Source organism: Triplophysa rosa, linkage group LG25 (assembly GCF_024868665.1).
Source record: "Triplophysa rosa linkage group LG25, Trosa_1v2, whole genome shotgun sequence".
Lineage (NCBI taxonomy): Eukaryota > Metazoa > Chordata > Actinopteri > Cypriniformes > Nemacheilidae > Triplophysa > Triplophysa rosa.
The window spans coordinates 2,716,349-2,734,606 of NC_079914.1; the positions used below are offsets into that span (position 1 = coordinate 2,716,349).

The window sequence follows — 18,258 nt, forward strand, 5'->3', positions numbered from 1 at the left end:
ACATTTAGTCGTATTGACATGTTTCACTGCCACCTGATCAACAAAACAAAAAAGAAATGATTTACAGTTAAATCACGCAGAAATCATTTCATTCAAAGCATTCATCCTGAGCAGAGAAGAACTAAATAGTGGACATTAGATAGATTCGGAAAGTTTGTAAAGGACAGAGTGAGCTCAAGACAGAAGAATGTTTTGTTTGGTAGCTACTGTAAATAAAACAAATCAAACCTTCAAGCCATCCTTCACCCGGGTCCCCTCATAGATGGCTCCAGAGGCTTCTTCAGCCAGAATGTCACCGATCTCATACTTGCATGAGTTGATTTCTATTAAAAGATAAATGCAGCCAATATGAATCACCAAACATTAGCAATACTTAACCCATATATTTACATATTATAGTTACATATGACCAGAAGTGTATAGATGTATGTTGTGTTAAATTGGGATTATGTTAGCAAACTCACCCCAAATGACCACACTGGCCTCCTCATCGTCCTCCATCTCCTCCTCAGCCAGACTGACTGATGCTGGCTGGATTTCCCAATCCAATTGAAATATTTCCTCCCAGTCAGACTCGATAGGGACTGGATCCTGAACAGCATTATCGTTCGAGTCCAACCCAAAAAGCACATGGACAAGGGACTCTGAAAGGACTGGATCCTGAGTGGTGATGATCTCCAAGTCACCAGTGAGAGTTTCCTGATTTACCGGAAACTCTGTAGTAACATGCTGAACAGAAATCTCATCTGCAAAGAGGAACAAGATCAATCAAATCATATTCATGAAATTATATTTACATTAATGAATCCTTTACAATTTTGAAAACGGACAAGGGAGTTCTACACAGGGGTTAAAGCACAAAAAATCCTGAGCCTGAACTCTCTTTTTGCGGGGTTGCGAGAGTAGACACATACGCAGGGTTATTTGTCAAACAAAAAAGAACATTATTTGAACATTATTTCCATTGAAACTAACTAGTAACATGCCGTTTTTGAGCGTCTCAGACAGACGTTTCTTAAACTTTGATGGTATGCCATGTGTGTATGGACCACAGAATGACTCGAAAGAAGTGGGGGCATAATTATAACCCACAAAACCATAGTTTTATGCAATTATGGTATGTAAAAACATAGCTTAACATATCAAATTCAACCAAATTCATCATAATAAAAAATCCTACTTTTTAAAAAGAAAAACAAGACTCACTTTTTTTGGCCTATCGAGGCCAAAGCCTATCGAGCTTTGGGCCTATCGAGGCCATTTTGAGAGCAAAATAAAGTGACCAGATCTATGATTAATTTTGTACTCTAATAACAATTTTGTGCTAGTAGTAATTTAGTCATTAGTTTCATAGGTATTAATGGTGATGATATGGCACAAGTCACATCCACAACACATAGTAATGAGATCACAGTTGGTCAAAGCAGGTTATCATAAATGAGCCCTCAAAAAAGCTAAAGTGATCAACTTTTTGAGCTCATTTTTTTATAATAATTAGTGGGGGCAGATTTATTTTCCATTTTTAAACTCCTACAGGCAAATGTTGCACTACAAACTGTGAAACGAAAGCAATATAAATTAGAAAGATATGTGCCATAAGCTGTGAAAAAGTTTGAAAATGATTTGGACGCTTTAGAAATCAAATCCTTGATCTCAATTGCAGTTAGCGCTCATGCGCACGCGCAGAAGTGGAAGCGGAGGTCTGATTAGATGATTTGCCGAAACAACATAAAGTTATCGATCTTTATGTCACAGTCTCCAAGTTGTGTATGTCATATTTGTCATGGTGGACTTAAAAGCTAAGCTGCACCCCCCCCCCCTTCAGACTTTATGAACTTACTCTCCATCCTGCCGAAAGTTCGCTTGCTAGCGGACTCTCCAAGGTGACGTCTCCACTACGGCAACCAAGACCCGCCCCATTTTCATTCTGATTGGCTAGTAATGTTGTTTGGTTGAGAGAGATAGCAGCGTTCCTCTCATACCATTGGTAGGCGAACTTATCAACTCGAACTGATATCAATAAGTTTTTTTAAGTAAATATATTTTCCGCAGTCAAACGCCGCAAGCCGGAGATCCGTCAGACTGTAAATTACAACGGAAGTGATGATATTACTCACCATCGGCATTTCTGTCAGCTGGCACAGCGACCACATCAGTAGCCTGATCTCCCTCGTCCTGACCGATCCTCCATGTCCAAAATAAATCGACCTGTTCACCTCCTTCACAACTCTCGTCCTGAATCTGACATGGCCGCCAAGTCCAGAATAAATCCTCTTGTACGGCTTCACAACTCTCATCCTGTGTTTGACCTGTTCGATAAGTCCAGAATAAATCCTCCTCTTGATCGCTTTCGCAGCTCAGAGGTCGATTTGCGGTCGACGGTGCAGATGCACGTTGATTGTACACGCCGCTCCGGTCGTCAACGCTTTCGGTTTCAACGGATTTTCCGAATTTCTGACCCATCTTCACTAATAATCAACTGCAGTAAGTCAACAGAAAGCAAACGAGTAGCAGAATGAGCAAAACAAGCGTTTGCAGCGTCTATAAACGCTCAGATAACATCAGACCTTGTGACGTCACGTTTCGAATGTTTCGGTCGCCCTGAGCTGAGGTGTCACGTGACAGGTTTCAGCTAGAAAAACGTGACGGCCGGTGTAGCGCTTCTCATTGGTCGGTTTCGATAAGTGGATGTTTTTGAGGGGTACAGCAACTTTTATTTGAATTTTAGGCTTCGTTTAATTAATGTTTTGTTATGAATCTGTAATGATAACCGGTAAAACATTTGTATTCATTATTTAATAAAGTGTATTTGAAGACTCCGGTAAGATAGTTGTCGTTTAGGAGCGCCTCATGTCTGGTAAAGACTAGAAGGGTATTTTTGTTGCTGCATCAATAAATGTCAATACATATTCATTCGTTTTAAGGCATTTATGTCGTGTGTTTGTTTTCTTCATTTTAATGCATTCAATGCACTGGTTACAGCTACCTCCACTCAATGGGCACCCAGATAGCAAGCGACTCCCAGCCGGATCCGTCTCCAAACAGGCAAATCCGCGTTACAGTCACACATATCACTGCTGTAATACAGATCCAGACGGAGCCCGGTTTCAGTGGGCTGGAACGACAGTCGCTAAGCAGATGCGGGCCGTGTCTGTGTAACCGAACGCGCGCAGTTTTCTGAAGTGAAGTGGAGGCAGCTAGCAGCGGTAACGTTATTCCTCATGAACTTCACCGAGGTAACGTTGGTGAAGTCACACAGCGCGTTGTCGAACTGTGCTATTAATGATTTAATTTATTACGTTGTACGTTATACTGCTTAACTTAAAATAGTTGTGAGATTTTCTGCGTTAGGTCGGTGTATAACCCTGACGCTAGCTAACTCGTTTGTTATCAGAGCATGCTAACATGAAGATGGCCCAGGTCTGTAAGAATATAATTGACAAATTTGAACAACTTCTATCAAATTTCACTGGTAAAGTCAAGATAACACTGCGCTGTAATTTTGTGACGATATAGCGAGCTATTTACTCGACTAAAGATCACATTTAACGCGCAGTTTAATGTGTGTGCAAGCTCGAGGGAGAATTTATCATGTGAATATTATGTTGATCATTCAACGTAATGAAAAGATTTATTTTCCGTGTTTTGATTGCAGCGTTGAGTATTACAACACCTCACAGACACCGCGTGCACGTAACGGCCAATGAGAAGTTGACCGGTGTGGTGTATACCGCGCGGTGCACGCTCTAAAAAACAAGAGAGTGCAGATACGATGCAAGTCTTGACTCATGAATATATGTGTGTAATATAACCATTTAGTTTGTGCATTAATTGTGCATTCACACTGCCAGCAACTTCGATTTGTGTCGTTTGTTTCTTAGGTGATAGTTCTGGTTGTGCACATGCCACTATGGAAGCATATTGGTAGCAATTATCAAATTGAAATGCAATTTGCAAAATGGCAATGCATTTATGTCTTTAAATATACATTTAAAATAACACATTTACAACATTAGGTGCAAAATGAAAATGAAAATTCAATAACACAATTGACATTTGTCCGTTCCTACTACTTTTAATATGTATTTTGAAATGCATATTTTAACGCTCTTTAAGTTGCAAAATTAAAATGCATTCCCTGGATTGAGTATATGTGTTTAAGATAGCCAAGCAAAACTGTTGCAAAATGATCATTCAAATGTTATTTTCCCTAAATGCATTAACATTCACGGGTTGAACATTTTGGATTGCATTTTCATTACACGGCGCGCCGAGTGTTGCAAAATTCAATGCTTCCATATGCCACTCTTCAGTACAAGAGTTTTTCGTTACACATGGGCAGTATGAATAGGGTTGGGAATCGTTTCAATTTTATCGATTCCAATTCTGATTCTGCTTATCGATTTCGATTCTTATCGATTCCCAGTTTCGATTCCACAGTTGAAGTAAAACATTTAGATATCAACCTGTATGGTCATTTAGCCTGCTTACTGACTTGTTTGCAAATATATATATATATTTATGAGCAGCGTTTTGTGTATATTTACACATAGAAACGCACCTTTTCTGATTTATTACAATTTGTATTATCATAGTTGAACTACATCATGGTTAAACTGCAGTTACTATAATGCAACTATGGTTCATTTGTGATTCCTGTGCTTTAATGCAAATTCTATAGCTAAACTATGCGTACTACAGTAAAAAATATTGATAATTTTCATAAGGGCTTTTATTGAGATATCAGCAGATCGTGCTTAAGGAATTGATAAGAGGAATTCAAATTTTAATCTCAAGTATCCGATTCCTTTCGAATCCGATTCCGAGCCTTTCGATTCCAATTCCAAATTGGAATTGATTTTCGATTCCCAACCCTAAGTATGAATGTACCAGTATTAAAAGATTAGTATTTCATCTAGCAAGTTTAGCCTCCAGTCCAGAATTTTTTGCTTTCACACGTTCGGTTTAGAACTAGAGGGATTACTACAAATTGGGTCTCTTGTTTTTTGGCCCCTTATTTGAGTGTGTAAAAACTACCTAATATTTACAAGGGACATAGTAGTGTTTTCTTTACTTTATATTACACAATTTAAAGCCAAAAACAGTTTGTTTTGCTGATTGTCAAGAAAATCTAAAATACTCTTAAGTATTTATTTCTCACAATTTTTTTTAGAGAAAAGAAAGGAATCACCTTTACCGAGTTCTGGAGTCAGACGGAGGGCTTGCATTGCGCTTGGAAAACAACTACAGGAAATTTCAAAAGACTGAGAACCAACTAAAGCCCACAAAGTTAACACATTTTCCATCACGAATGACACAGAAAGCAGCAATAATGGTTGACGTAAGCACTTTGAGTGTTTTGGAACTGAGGAGGCCAACAGCTGTATTCACATCCATTCTCCAGACTAGTAAATCCATCAGGGTCATAGTATTGACGGGAACAGTAGAGATGCCCAGACCTCTAGCTGTAGCTTTCTGTATAGGATTTTAGCTGCCCAACAGTTTGTGGCCTTTTGGTCATTCTTTGTTTCATAATTCTTGTAAATATACAGTACTGGTTAACATTTTGTAAACACTTATGTTTTTTTCACCTTTTATAGTAATAGTAAACTCATGAAAACAGAGGAATTACACATTTGTTACTATAAATTATGTTGTGACTAAAAGCATCTAAAATAAATCACACCTACCTTATATTTGAGCATCTCGAGTGTGGCCACCCTTTGATTAGCCTCTACTGCTGTGACATCAACGTAAACGCGACACAAACAAATGCACGCCACAAAACAGTAGCAATGGCGCATCTCGAAGGAATGGTGTTATTGTTTCTTGGTATGTGGATGTTGTTCACTGCAAGACGAAGAATTTTGTTTCAAAGAAATGACGGTGCGGTCAACCTAGTGAAATCTTTGGTGCTGACATGCTGTGCTCTACATAACCTTTGTGAGAGTCATGGAGAAGCCTACGAGAATTCATGGGATTCACCTTTTTCAGCAGCAGAGCCTGTGGTGGCACTGACACTGGCTGTGGAGAAGAGGGCAGGGATGTGCGTAAGGGTCTGATGCCTTACTTGACAAGTTAGCTATTGGTGTTGTCTGTACGGTCAAGTGTATTAACAATAAACTCTTGTACTATCTTACAAACTATAATATGTGTCCTTTGCATTATTTTTAAACTGGCTTTTGTATTACATTTTTTATCATTTACATTCATGAACTGGTACGGTATATGCTCCTGAAATATAAAACCATTAAGAAAGTAAACATGTTTGACCAGTGTAGTATTTATTGAAGGAAAACAAATACAAAGTTGTAAAGGTTGAAATTCTAAAAAGAGCAATTACTGAACAATATATGCAGTTCAATCAATATATACACAAGACTTTTTAAAACAAAGTTGCTGTTTATATTTTAAAACATAAACAGAGCAAACGTTAAACAATGTGCAAAAAATGTTCTGTTCTCGCTGTCCACTTCTCGCCTGTACAAGCATCCCCATGACATTGAGGAAGGTTTGATTGAATACAGCCAATTGTGCATTTTCCTCCGTCCTTAAGCTTCCACTTCCTGCTCCCTTGCTTGCCGGGCCAACTGCATATCTCTTAAAACAGCAAGATGCTCCTGATGGTGCAGGCTCCGTTTCCTCTTGCCTGGACCAAAATGAGAAAGTTAGAAACATGAGTTTTCTTGCCAAACTAAACGTTTTTACTGTAATGAACAATTCTCTGAGCAAATAAAGATAAATTAATTTCTAAAAACTGTCCATTACCATCTCTTAAATGATATACAGTGTGAACTAATCACAACAGTTAAAGTAGCAAGCAATAATGTGTTTATGGTGAGCAACAGGAAGTCATGATATATCCTATATTATGAGTAACATATCCCATATTATCATTATATTTTATATAAATATAAACAGTACATGTCTTATAATGAAATACATCTGACATTGTGATATAATGCATTAGGTAAGCTAGGCTAGATGCATTTGTAACCATGAGTTTAGTCTTATTTCATACCTGTGTCCACTCGCTCCGGTGTCATGCTGCTGCTGTCATCCTCACTGTGTCTACACCGGACGCGGCGTGACACATGGCATGTTCTAATGGGATTGTCACGCCACGTCCGGTGTGGACAAATTTTAAAATTATACTGGGTTCCAAGTCGTTCTATTGTCTCTTGTCACGCCGCATCCGGTGTAGACACGGTGTTAAACACTACGAGATGCATGTGAGCTGTGTTTGGATCCAGAGTGAGATGACAGACACCTAGACACAACAGAGAACATTTACTGTACAACTGTATTATAGGAGTAGGTAGTGTTACCAAAATATTACTCAACAACACAATAGAGAGTAATAATACATTTTACTGAAACTTCAGAGAAAAAAAAAAGGTTTCTAGCCTACATTTGTAGAAAAAAGTAAGTTACAATAGAATCATGGGATTTTTTACTGTGTTTATTAATAAATGCATGTATTGAATGTTGTTGACTTAAAAGGGGCAAGAACGCTTCAGAATTTAAAAGAGGTTAAAATGATGTCATAGGCAGGTTTTTAGTCGTGCAATAGTGTTCGTTTTAAATGCTTATATCTTCTAAATGTACGTTTTGTTAGCGCTTTGGAGTATATTAGTTTATTGACGTCCTTAAGCCCAACTTATTTTTAATAAAAGGAAAAAACTTTAATTTCATTTCTACCGTCACACGATACAGAGACATACCATTGAGCTCTTGTTTATGTGTATAGCTACATGTATGTGGTCCTGGTGTAATCCTGATCTTTCCTCTATGTTCCACACTAAAAAACACAGAAAAAATACAGTAGATCACATTCTGTTCATGGGATGCAACACCTGCATTGCTCAAAAAGCTTAAAGGGGAACTACGCCCAAAAATGAAAATTCTGCCTTTAATTACTCACCCTCAAGTAGTTTAACATCCCCAGGACCTCCGTTTTCCCCCAGAACGCAAATGAAGGTAGTTTTGGAAGCTTTCTGACGCCTCCATACATTGCAACGCAACCAAACTTCAAAGCGCTAAAAGGGCGTAAAGACATCGTAAAGTAGTCCACGCGAGACTCCGGTGGTTCAGTATTAATTAATATAATGTGACGAGGATACTGTTTGTGCACAAACAAACAAACCTAACGACTATATTCAAAAACTTCCTGATTTGAGTGTTAGTTTCCAGCTTGCGTTCCCGAGAGCCTCACGACAGTGCATCCGGTGTCAGCATCGCTCGATGCATGTGGTTCTGACCACACAGGCGCTACGTCAGAACACGCATGCGTCGAGCGATGCTGACACCGGATGAACTTTCGTGTGGCTTGTGTGTTTGGTTGCGTTGCAATCTATGGAGGAGTCAGAATGCTTCCAAAACTACCTTCATTTGCGTTCGGGGGAAAAACGGAGGTCCTAGTGATGTTAAACTACTTGAAGGTGAGTAATTAATGGCAGAATCTTGATTTTTAGGCGGAGTTCCCCTTTAATCAGACATCAGACCTGAGTGCATCTGATTAACATCCATTAGATTTAACAAAGGTTGATGGGAGATGCCCCTTTTGCCTCACACATAAAGTAAAATACAGCATTCATCACTTCTGGAAGTCATTTCCTCTAATTCTGGGCCTTGTCCTGAATATATACTGTGTTTGTGTTTATAAATACAAAATTAGTGTGCACAGTACACAGACATATATTATGTAAAAGATAAATCACAATTAATCGTTTGTCAGCCCTACCAAAAACATGAACATTTTCCATTTTCAGTAGAAAACTGTTGCGTGAACATTCCTCACAAGGATAAATAAGACGCTGTGAATTACATGCGTCATATACAACACATTTATATAAAAAACTAATGAGCATTGTATTTTTTTGGCATCATTCACGAATGTTTATATTTGCTCATGATTCTCACAGAAACACTGACCAAATCCTGATATATATTTCATTTTCAAAAAAATATAAGAAACACACAAACACATTATTACATTATCACAAGCAATGAATGAGTTTTCATACTTGAGTTTGTCCAGTGTGCACTTCCGATCGTTCAGTTTATGGGACAGCAGCTGAACTCCTGAGGGTCCCGGGGTGATTGTAGCTCAGGTCCAACTCTCTCAGATGGGACGGGTTTGTATTCAGAGCTGAAACCAGATAACCACAGCCTTCCTCTGTCACCATACAGCCAGATAATCTACAACAACACGCAAAACATTCGTTATCACATTTAAACCGTAAACTTGTTCGATATGCAGTATATTCTTAACATATAGATGGCAGTTGCAGTATTTAAGTCAAGTGTATCACATGTGCTAGTCACGCAGTGCATTTCAGACACAAGTTCAGTGTCACATAAACATACTTCTTAAACACACATCTCTATATGCCATTTGCTGATAAATTACAAAGATCAGTTTATCATCATAAATGAAAACCTCAGTATCTCTAGTCGACAGCTTGAGCTCTTCAGTCCATCAGAGATGAGCTTCACTCCTGAATCCTGCAGATCGCTGTCACTCAGGTCCAGCTCTCTCAGAGGAGATTGAGGATTGTAGAGCTGATGTCAACATTTCATAACTCTTGTTAGCGAGGTTACAGCTCAGCAATCTGAACCTAACACAAAATAAAGATTCAATCAGACCCAGATACTAGTGCCAGCATGTTATGATACCTTCTGGCAACTTGACATGAATCCTAAGTCCTCTCATATCTGTACTGAACTTTTCATGATTCTTTTCAATTATATTTCAGCCTTCAGCACTCACACAGCGTTTCTGCAGTTCCACACCGCTGGCACCAGCCGCCTCTCGAGTCGCGACCATCCCTTGATTTAATGTTAAACTCCTCCAGCCTCTTCTCTGACAACTGGTCATAGTCGCCAAAGCCAAACACTGTGTAACAGACACGTTTTATTTTTGATTGTAAAAACATGTGTATTTCTTCTACAACTGAATTGTGCTTCATTTTTTTATCTTCAATTTTGATCCATCTATTTGATCAATTATCCATCTCTCTGGGCTGACGTTGTTTTTATGAACCCATTTAAGGTTCTGGATCACGTTCTCAAGACTCTTTGAGCTTTCTTCCGTGTGTGTCAAGAAGCCTTGGAAGAGTCACTGATTCCTCAAAGATCTCGGTGCAGATCCCAGAATACACAGAGACCTCGGTCAATGCCGCACTCTTTCAGGTCTTCCTCATAAAACATCACGTTACCCTTCATCAGCTGTTTGAAAGCCAGTTCAGACAGTTTCACAAGCACTTCTCTCTGTGACATCAGGAGGACATCTGGATCTTTTATCTTTCTCCTCATACATCTGATTCCTCATGTTGATCTGAATCAGCAGGAAATGTTGTTATTTATATTTACAGAGGTAAAGGCTGCTTTGGGTTATTTTAACCCGATTTCCCAATATTGGACCACCACTTCTGGCTCACTGTCCCACCACCATATTACTTGCTATGCGAACATATTTTTGAAGGAGCACTTGTAACATTCACAAAAAGTCGTAAATTTCATTCAAAGTAACATTCACAAATTTATGTGTACATTATTGAAATATTGTTTTAAATATAACATTTATACATTTTATAAATTGATCAATATGAAATGATGTAAAATAAAACGATACTTTTAAATATGAAACCACTAGTACGTGGCAGAAATTCGTGGAACGAAAGCCAAAACCAACCACCAGAATGCCTTAGCAACGACCTAGCAACCACACAGAGAACGCCACACAAACCTCATAGCAACACTCTTACAACCACCAAAATACCTCATCAACGGCCTAGAAATCACCCAGAACATCATAGAAACTACATAGCAACCGTTTAACATAATCTCTCATTGCACTAGCAACATCACTCGCCATCGGAAAAACACTAGAAAATGATAGTGTGCGAAACCGCTTTTATTTTGAAATTTGTCCTCCCGCGCTCCTACCGCAATCTGTCATATATGCGCGCACAGAAAACCACGGTGAGGGCTGGCTTGACAGTCATTTTCAAAGTGGAGGCTGGCCTGACCGCAGTTGTGGAGAAGAGGGCAGGGATGTGCGTAAGGGTCTGATGCCTTGACAAGTTAGCTATTGGTGTTGTCTGTACTGTCAAGTGTATTAACAATAAACTCTTGTACTATCTTTCAAACTATAATATGTCTCCCTTGCATTCTTTTTAAACTGGCTTTTGCATTACATTTTTTATCATTTACATTAACGAACTGGTACGATATATGCTCATGAAATATAAAATCATTGAGAAAGTAAACATGTTTCACAAGTGTATTATTCATTGAAGGAAAACAAATACAAATTTGTAAAGGTTGAAATTCTAAAAAGAGCAAATACTGAACAATATATGCAGTTCAAACAATATATACACAAGACTTTTAAAAAAAAAAAGTTAAAATATAAACAGAGCAAACGTTAAACAATGTGCAAATGTATGTACTGTAAAAAAATGTTCCGTTTTCGCTGTCCACTTCTCGCCTGTACAAGCATCCCCATGACATTGAGGAAGGTTTGATTGAATACAGCCAATTGTGCATTTTCCTCCGTCCTTAAGCTTCCGCTTCCTGCTCCCTTGCGTACCGGGCCTCATCAATTGCCATCTGCAATTGGCGCTCTCTCTGTGCCCGGTTCAGCTCCTGCTTTTGAATGTCAGCTAACTGCATATCTCTTAAAACAGCAAGATGTCCTGTTGGTGCAGCTGCTCCTTTTCCTCTTGCCTGGACCAAAATGAGAAAGTTAGAAACATGAGTTTTCTTGCCAACCTAAAAGTTTTTACTGTGATGAACAATTTTCTGAGCAAATAAAGATAAATTTATTTCTAAAAACTGTCCATTACCATCTCTTAAATGATATACAGTGTGAACTAATCACAACAGTTAAAGTAGCAAACAATAATGTGTTTATGGTGAGCAACAGGAAGTCATGATATATCCTATATTACCAGTAACATCCCATATTGTGATTATATTTTATATACAGATATACATGTCCTATAATGAAATGCATCTGATATTGTGATATAATGCATTAGGTAAGCTAGGTTAGATGTATTTGTAACCATGTTGCCACTCGCTCCGGTGTCATGCTGCTGCTGGAGGTAGTTGGTGTTGAAGATTGTGCTGGTGGCGACCCAGCTACCACCAGTTGGGGAGTTGAGGCATCACTGCATGGAGAAAGTGCTAAAGAATCAATTGTAGACAATGTATCTGAAAGAAAACAATCGCACAATTAGTTTATAATGCACAAATTACTGCAACATAATTCCAGAACATTATTGACCATAAACAATAGCAATACGGCTAGCTGTTAGCTACTAGTCTTTGTGCTTACATTAAACATGTTGTCAGCATGGTGGTTTCACATGGTATAGATGTAAAAAGTATCTCTCTAGTAGATGGGCAATAAAGTGAAGCTTTAACGTAAATTGGAATTCCAATTGTACAACTGCTTCTTTTAATTCCCTCCTTTCTTTTTCACATCCTGTACATTCATTTGTTGACTACACTTTTGACATATTCCATTTGAATGTTTATTTATTAAATAAAAAGTGTCTTATTGAGTCCTGTGTGTCCCAGACGCGAGAACACTACTCCTTCCCTTTGATTTTTCTCCATGAAATTTCCAATACCAATATATCTCTTAATATTATATAAATGTCTCCCTGTACTCTTTGTATCCCAATAATTCTGGCCATATGTTTTGAGAATAGTCTTTTTATAATTGTTTTTGCCTCACCTTTACTTAATAAAACTTTCATTTCTATTATTTGTGACTTATTCTTTGGCTTATCTACTACTTTGTTATCCTTCACCCCTACATGTGGAGGAACCCAAATGAAAGATACCTTCAAACCCATATTATGTAATCTCTTTATAATTTGATATATTTCATTTAATACATCTATTCAACATGATTTCCATGTTTTAATACTGGATAATCTTCAATCCACTTTAATCCTTTCATTATTGCAACCAGTTCTACTGTATATACAGAAAGACGATCCGTTGTCCTTTTTTATTTTAATGTCATATTTAGGAATATATACTGCAGCTCCTGTATTCCCATTCTCTGGATTTTTTGAACCATCAGTAAACATCTTTAATTCCGTTGTATACTTCCTTTCCATAAAATGTTTAACTATATACCATTCAGGCAATTGTATCATGTTGTCTTTTAATTCTTCTTGAATTTGTAAAAAAATTGATGGCATTCTAAATAACCAGTGAGGGATTTCTGAATATGATACTGTGGGACAATACTATATTTGATCTAAACCAAATTTCCCTTGCTTTTATATTACTTATCACACCGAATTATCTACATTTATAAAAATAAGCCAGTTTAAAACTTAACATACCTGCACGCCTGATTCACTGTACGACATTAACTATTACAAAACATAAAAAATGTCACAGATTTTTCAGGTAGTGTTTTAAGGAGAGCTCAGTGCTAGGGCCCTAATAAAGTCAAGTGTATTGCAAATGTTTTTGCACATTATGTCGAATATGACAGCTACTATGTTAGTTTGCTTTTTTGCATGACATCAAAGCAGATGGTCGATGTTTAACATATTGTCACTGTAGCTTTTTCTATTGGTGCAATTAGTTTAAAACTAAACATGCTACACATGTCCTGCAGTGATGCCAAAGCAAGTTCATTGACCCCTGGTGGCTAAAACCTACCGACAAGAGTGACCAAATAGTAATCATTTATAAATAATAAAAAAAACAAAAATAAGCAAAATGGAGGTACAAGGTTTTAGTCCGACAGCGATGATATACTGTATTTTTTTCCAAATTTGCCATTAATGGACTGTCAGTAACAGTATGTGTGAAATATACATTATAGACGGTTTAAAAGCAACAACATAAACAAACGTTGCTGTTCATGCACGCTTTTGTGGCCCAAACTTAACTTCCGGTACACATCCACAAAGAATAGAGTCCCTGCAGAATATTTCTGATAACAAACAAAAGAAATAAGTAAATGACATTAGCTAGCAAGTTAAAAGTATGTTTAGTCAGTATTATTTTGGGTTACCATTAGAAGAACTGTTACTTGACTAAACTAAAATGCGACAAAGTTACACGATCCATTCAACAAATTGTTTTTTTAATTCAATTATTATCCAATAAAATATTAATATAAATTAATTGTAATATAAATAAAATATAAGTAGTTATATTATTGGCCACTAGTCAGATTGATCAATAAACAGTCTGGAAGTTAACTTCGGGCCAGGAGCTTGCATCCGATTAAACAGTCTATATCCAATTATACATTTGTCTGCATATAATTTGGTTGATTGCATGTGAAACAATTAACATTATTTTCTGTAAATCACTTTAACTCTAATAACAATAACATATTTACACCAGTGTTATGTGTTAAACAATTTCATTTTACTTGCTGTACTTTAGATCTGCTGAAAATATGTAACTGTACATATTTGGTAGGACAAACATTTAACAGAGTGATGCTGCGTTGAGAAAATAAAGACCAATTCCAGCATAGAGAGTTTCAGTGAATGTTGTGTTAAATGTGTGACTGTTTCAGTGTGTGCATGTCAGAGACGCTGTAAAAAGACAAAGTACCAGCGGGTTCAGATACACTCCTACTCTGTTCCTGGAGAATGGACGGACAGGTGTTCTCTCTCTTTATCGTGAGAGACAGTAAATCCGTCACAAGAACAGGTTAGACTCCACGACTCTGCATTGCGTCCATCATGGGATTTTTTTACTGTGTTTATTAATAAATTCATGTATTGAATGTTGTTGACTTCCAAGGTGCAAGAACGCTTCAGATTCTAAAAAGAGGTTAACATTTCTAGATTTCGCGGGCACGTGCAATAGTGTCCGTTTTAAATGCTTATATCTTCTAAATGTACATTTTGTTAGCGCTTTGGGGCATATCAGTTTACTGACGTCCTTAAGCCTAACTTATTTTTAATAAAAGGAAAAAACTTTAATTTTCATTTCATTTCTACCGTCACACGATACAGCGACATACCATTGAGCTCTTGTTTATGTGCTGGTCCTGGTGTACTCCTGATCTTTCCTCTATGTTCCACACAAAAAAACACAGAAAGAAATACAGTAGATCACATTCTGTTCATGGGATTCAACACCTGCATTGCTCAAAAAGCTTAATAAGACATCAGACCTGAGTGCATCTGATTAACATCCGTTAGATTTAACAAAGGTTGATGGGAGATGCCCCTTTTGCCTCACACAAAGTAAAAGACAGCATTCATCACTTCTGGAAGCCATTTCCTCTATTTCTGGGCCCTGTCCTGAATATATACCCGTGTATGTGTTTATAAATACAAAATTAGTGTGCACAGTACACAGACATATATTATGTAAACTGTTTGACAGCCCTACCAAAAACATGAACATTTTCCATTTTCAGTAGAAAACTGTTGTGTGAACATTCCTCACAAGGATAAATAAGACGCTGTGAATTACATGCGTCATATAAAGCACATTTATGTATAAAACTAATGAGAATTGTATTTTTTTTGGAATCATTCACGAATGTTTATATTTACTCATGATTCTTACAGAAACACTGACTAAACCCTGATATATATTTCATTTTCAAAAAAATATTACAAGAAACACACAAACACATGGGACATTATTACATTATCACGAGCAATGAATGAGTTTTCATACTTGAGTTTTTCCAGTGTGCACTTCGGATCGTTCAGTTTATGGACAGCAGCTGAACTCCTGAGGGTCCCGGGTGATTGTAGCTCAGGTCCAACTCTCTCAGATGGGACGGGTTTGTATTCAGAGCTGAAGCCAGATAACCACAGCCTTCCTCTGTCACCATACAGCCAGATAATCTACAAAAACACATAAAACATTCATTATCACATTAAACAGTAAACTTGTTCGAGATGCAATATATTCTTAACATATAGATGGCAGTTGTAGTATTTAAGTCAAGTGTATCACATGTGCTAGTCATTAGGGCTGTGCAAAAATATCGATACATGTAACTATCGCAATATTTTTTTTTCGATAGTGTATCGATAGTAGAGGTATCACTATAGATACACTATTTTTTTTTAAATCATGTCATATACATACGGCCAAAATTAAGTGGAAGCGAGCATGGCGAAAAATATTAGAACGCTTGGAGCTCTCAGAGCTGATGTGTGGGTGTGCTTTGGTTTTCAAAATAAGTCATGGAGTAATGAGTTATATAAAATAATGCTGTTTGTAAGCTTCGCAAGTCATGACACAAGTCACTTGGCTACTGCAGTGCATTAGACAAAAAGTTTATTAAGAAAAGTAACAATGACATTTATTGTGCTTTCACGGATGTGACACCAGCGCATTTACAGCATGGATGAACCAGAGGTTTTATACTGCCCATGTTCAGTGTTTTAACTGTAATGCACCACAACAGACAAGTGACTTGCGTGAGCCACCTTATTCCCCTGTGCTACCCACTTGAGGGGCGCAATCCACAGTTTGAGAAGCCAAACCTCTGATCTAAAGGTCCATGCATCACACATCATGGCCACTCTGCAGAGGTAAGGGATGTTTTTACACTTATCCTTACAGAAAACCCCCGGTGGTGCACAGCATGTTGTATTTCTAGCTCTACTTTTAACATTTTCTATTTAAAGTATTGCAATATATCGCAAATGTGTATTATATCGTATTGTATCGAAATACATAGCAATATATTGTATCGTGACCCATCTATCGTGATATGTATCGTATCGGGAGGCACTTGCCAATACACAGCCCTACTAGTCATGCAGTGCATTTCAGACACAAGTTCAGTGTCACATAAACATACTTCTTAAACACACATCTCCATATGCCATTTGCTGATATGTTACAAAGATCAGTTTATTGACATAAATGAATACCTCAGTATCTCTAGTTGACAGCTTGAGCTCTTCAGTCCATCAGAGATGAGCTTCACTCCTGAATCCTGCAGATCATTGTCACTCCGGTCCAGCTCTCTCAGAGGAGAGTTTGAGGATTTTACAGGTACATCTAAAAAAATGTAATATTGTGAAAAAGGTCAATATTTTTTGTCACTCATTTCAGAAAGTGAAACCCATATATTATATAGACCTACATATAACCCACTTTTCAGAAGCCCGACATTTCTGTTTAAATATCATTTTTTTATTGATCTTATGTAATATTCTAATTTTCTGAGACACTGAATTTTGGGTTTTCATTATCTGTAAACCATAATCATCAAAATTTCAAGAAATAAAGGCTTGAAATATTTCACTCTATGTGTAATGAATCTATATAATATATGGGTTTCACTTTCTGAAATGAGTGACAAATAATACTGACCTTTTTCATGATATTCTAATTTTTTGAGATGTACCTGTAACGAAGGACTAGCTTTGGTCGGTATATCGGAGCTCCCCCGGGTTGGCTGTCTCCAGATGCCCCGACACAGAGTCTTTCGTCCCCGCATCACTAACATAAAATAAGCTGGTCTGTGGCTAAGAATCCCATCTAAAAGACCGTACCACTTGCTTGCTTCTTTTGCGGACTGAACCACTCTGACTGTTGTGGTTTTAATTTGTTTGTAGTCCTGTTTTTTTACGCGGCACTGTTTTGCCGAGTGATTAATTCCAAGCCCTGCTAAATATTTTCGTGTTTCGCTTTGTCCCGTAAAAATCCTGATTTCTTTGGATTTCCCACGTGGCATAAATGTTAATAAGCGCCTGAATTTCGGCGTCGGTGCACCTATCGTATTCTATGCTCATGTTTGTTGTGAGGGAAGTAAACACAAACTTCTTCTTATTGACTTTTATGGCGGTTGGCAAGTCAACTTTTGGAGCATTAGCGCCACCAACTGGACTGGGTGTATTTTAATTGTCTTAAGTTAAATTAAAACTACTCAACAGTTGTTGATTCTTTGGGCCAAATGTTGTTTTCGCTGAAACCGTCTAATAGTATTCCAACAAGAGTTTTTTTGACAGCTTAAAAAAACATTTTAAAACTCTACTGCTCTACTCAGAGCCATTTTGTTGGATTATTTAGAGAAGTCATCTTAAGAAAAACAATATCGATATTCATTCATTAATTTTATTTTATTTTATTTCCATCTATGCGTGTAATTTATACAACTTGTCATAACCTAATAAATAAAACTTCTCAAATGTCAAAACTAGACCGAAAGCGCCCTCGTGTGGTTGAAGGGAAGGGCAGGACAACCAAAAGCCAAAGCTTCTTTGTCAAAGCGTCTCC

The 18,258-nt window shown here is 37.5% G+C and overlaps 3 long non-coding RNA genes across 4 annotated transcripts; all 3 read right to left on the bottom strand.

Moving 5' to 3' along the window:
• Positions 1–6,272: 6,272 nt before the first annotated feature.
• Positions 6,273–9,070, bottom strand: LOC130548835 (uncharacterized). Of its 2 annotated transcripts, XR_008962091.1 has the most exons (4): positions 9,027–9,061; positions 7,725–7,801; positions 7,022–7,270; positions 6,273–6,649 (listed from the first exon to the last, which is right to left on the bottom strand). It is a non-coding gene; the product is annotated as an uncharacterized LOC130548835 (long non-coding RNA). The 2 variants fall into 2 exon arrangements; XR_008962090.1 differs by having other exon boundaries at positions 7,022–7,801; positions 9,027–9,070.
• Positions 9,071–9,087: 17 nt separating this feature from the next.
• On the bottom strand, positions 9,088–10,602 carry LOC130548834 (uncharacterized). Its single transcript, XR_008962089.1, has 3 exons — positions 9,773–10,602; positions 9,443–9,620; positions 9,088–9,201 (listed from the first exon to the last, which is right to left on the bottom strand). It is a non-coding gene; the product is annotated as an uncharacterized LOC130548834 (long non-coding RNA).
• Positions 10,603–15,752: 5,150 nt separating this feature from the next.
• On the bottom strand, positions 15,753–17,813 carry LOC130549289 (uncharacterized). The gene is made up of 3 exons (XR_008962157.1): positions 17,387–17,813; positions 16,908–17,037; positions 15,753–15,866 (listed from the first exon to the last, which is right to left on the bottom strand). It is a non-coding gene; the product is annotated as an uncharacterized LOC130549289 (long non-coding RNA).
• Positions 17,814–18,258: the final 445 nt, after the last annotated feature.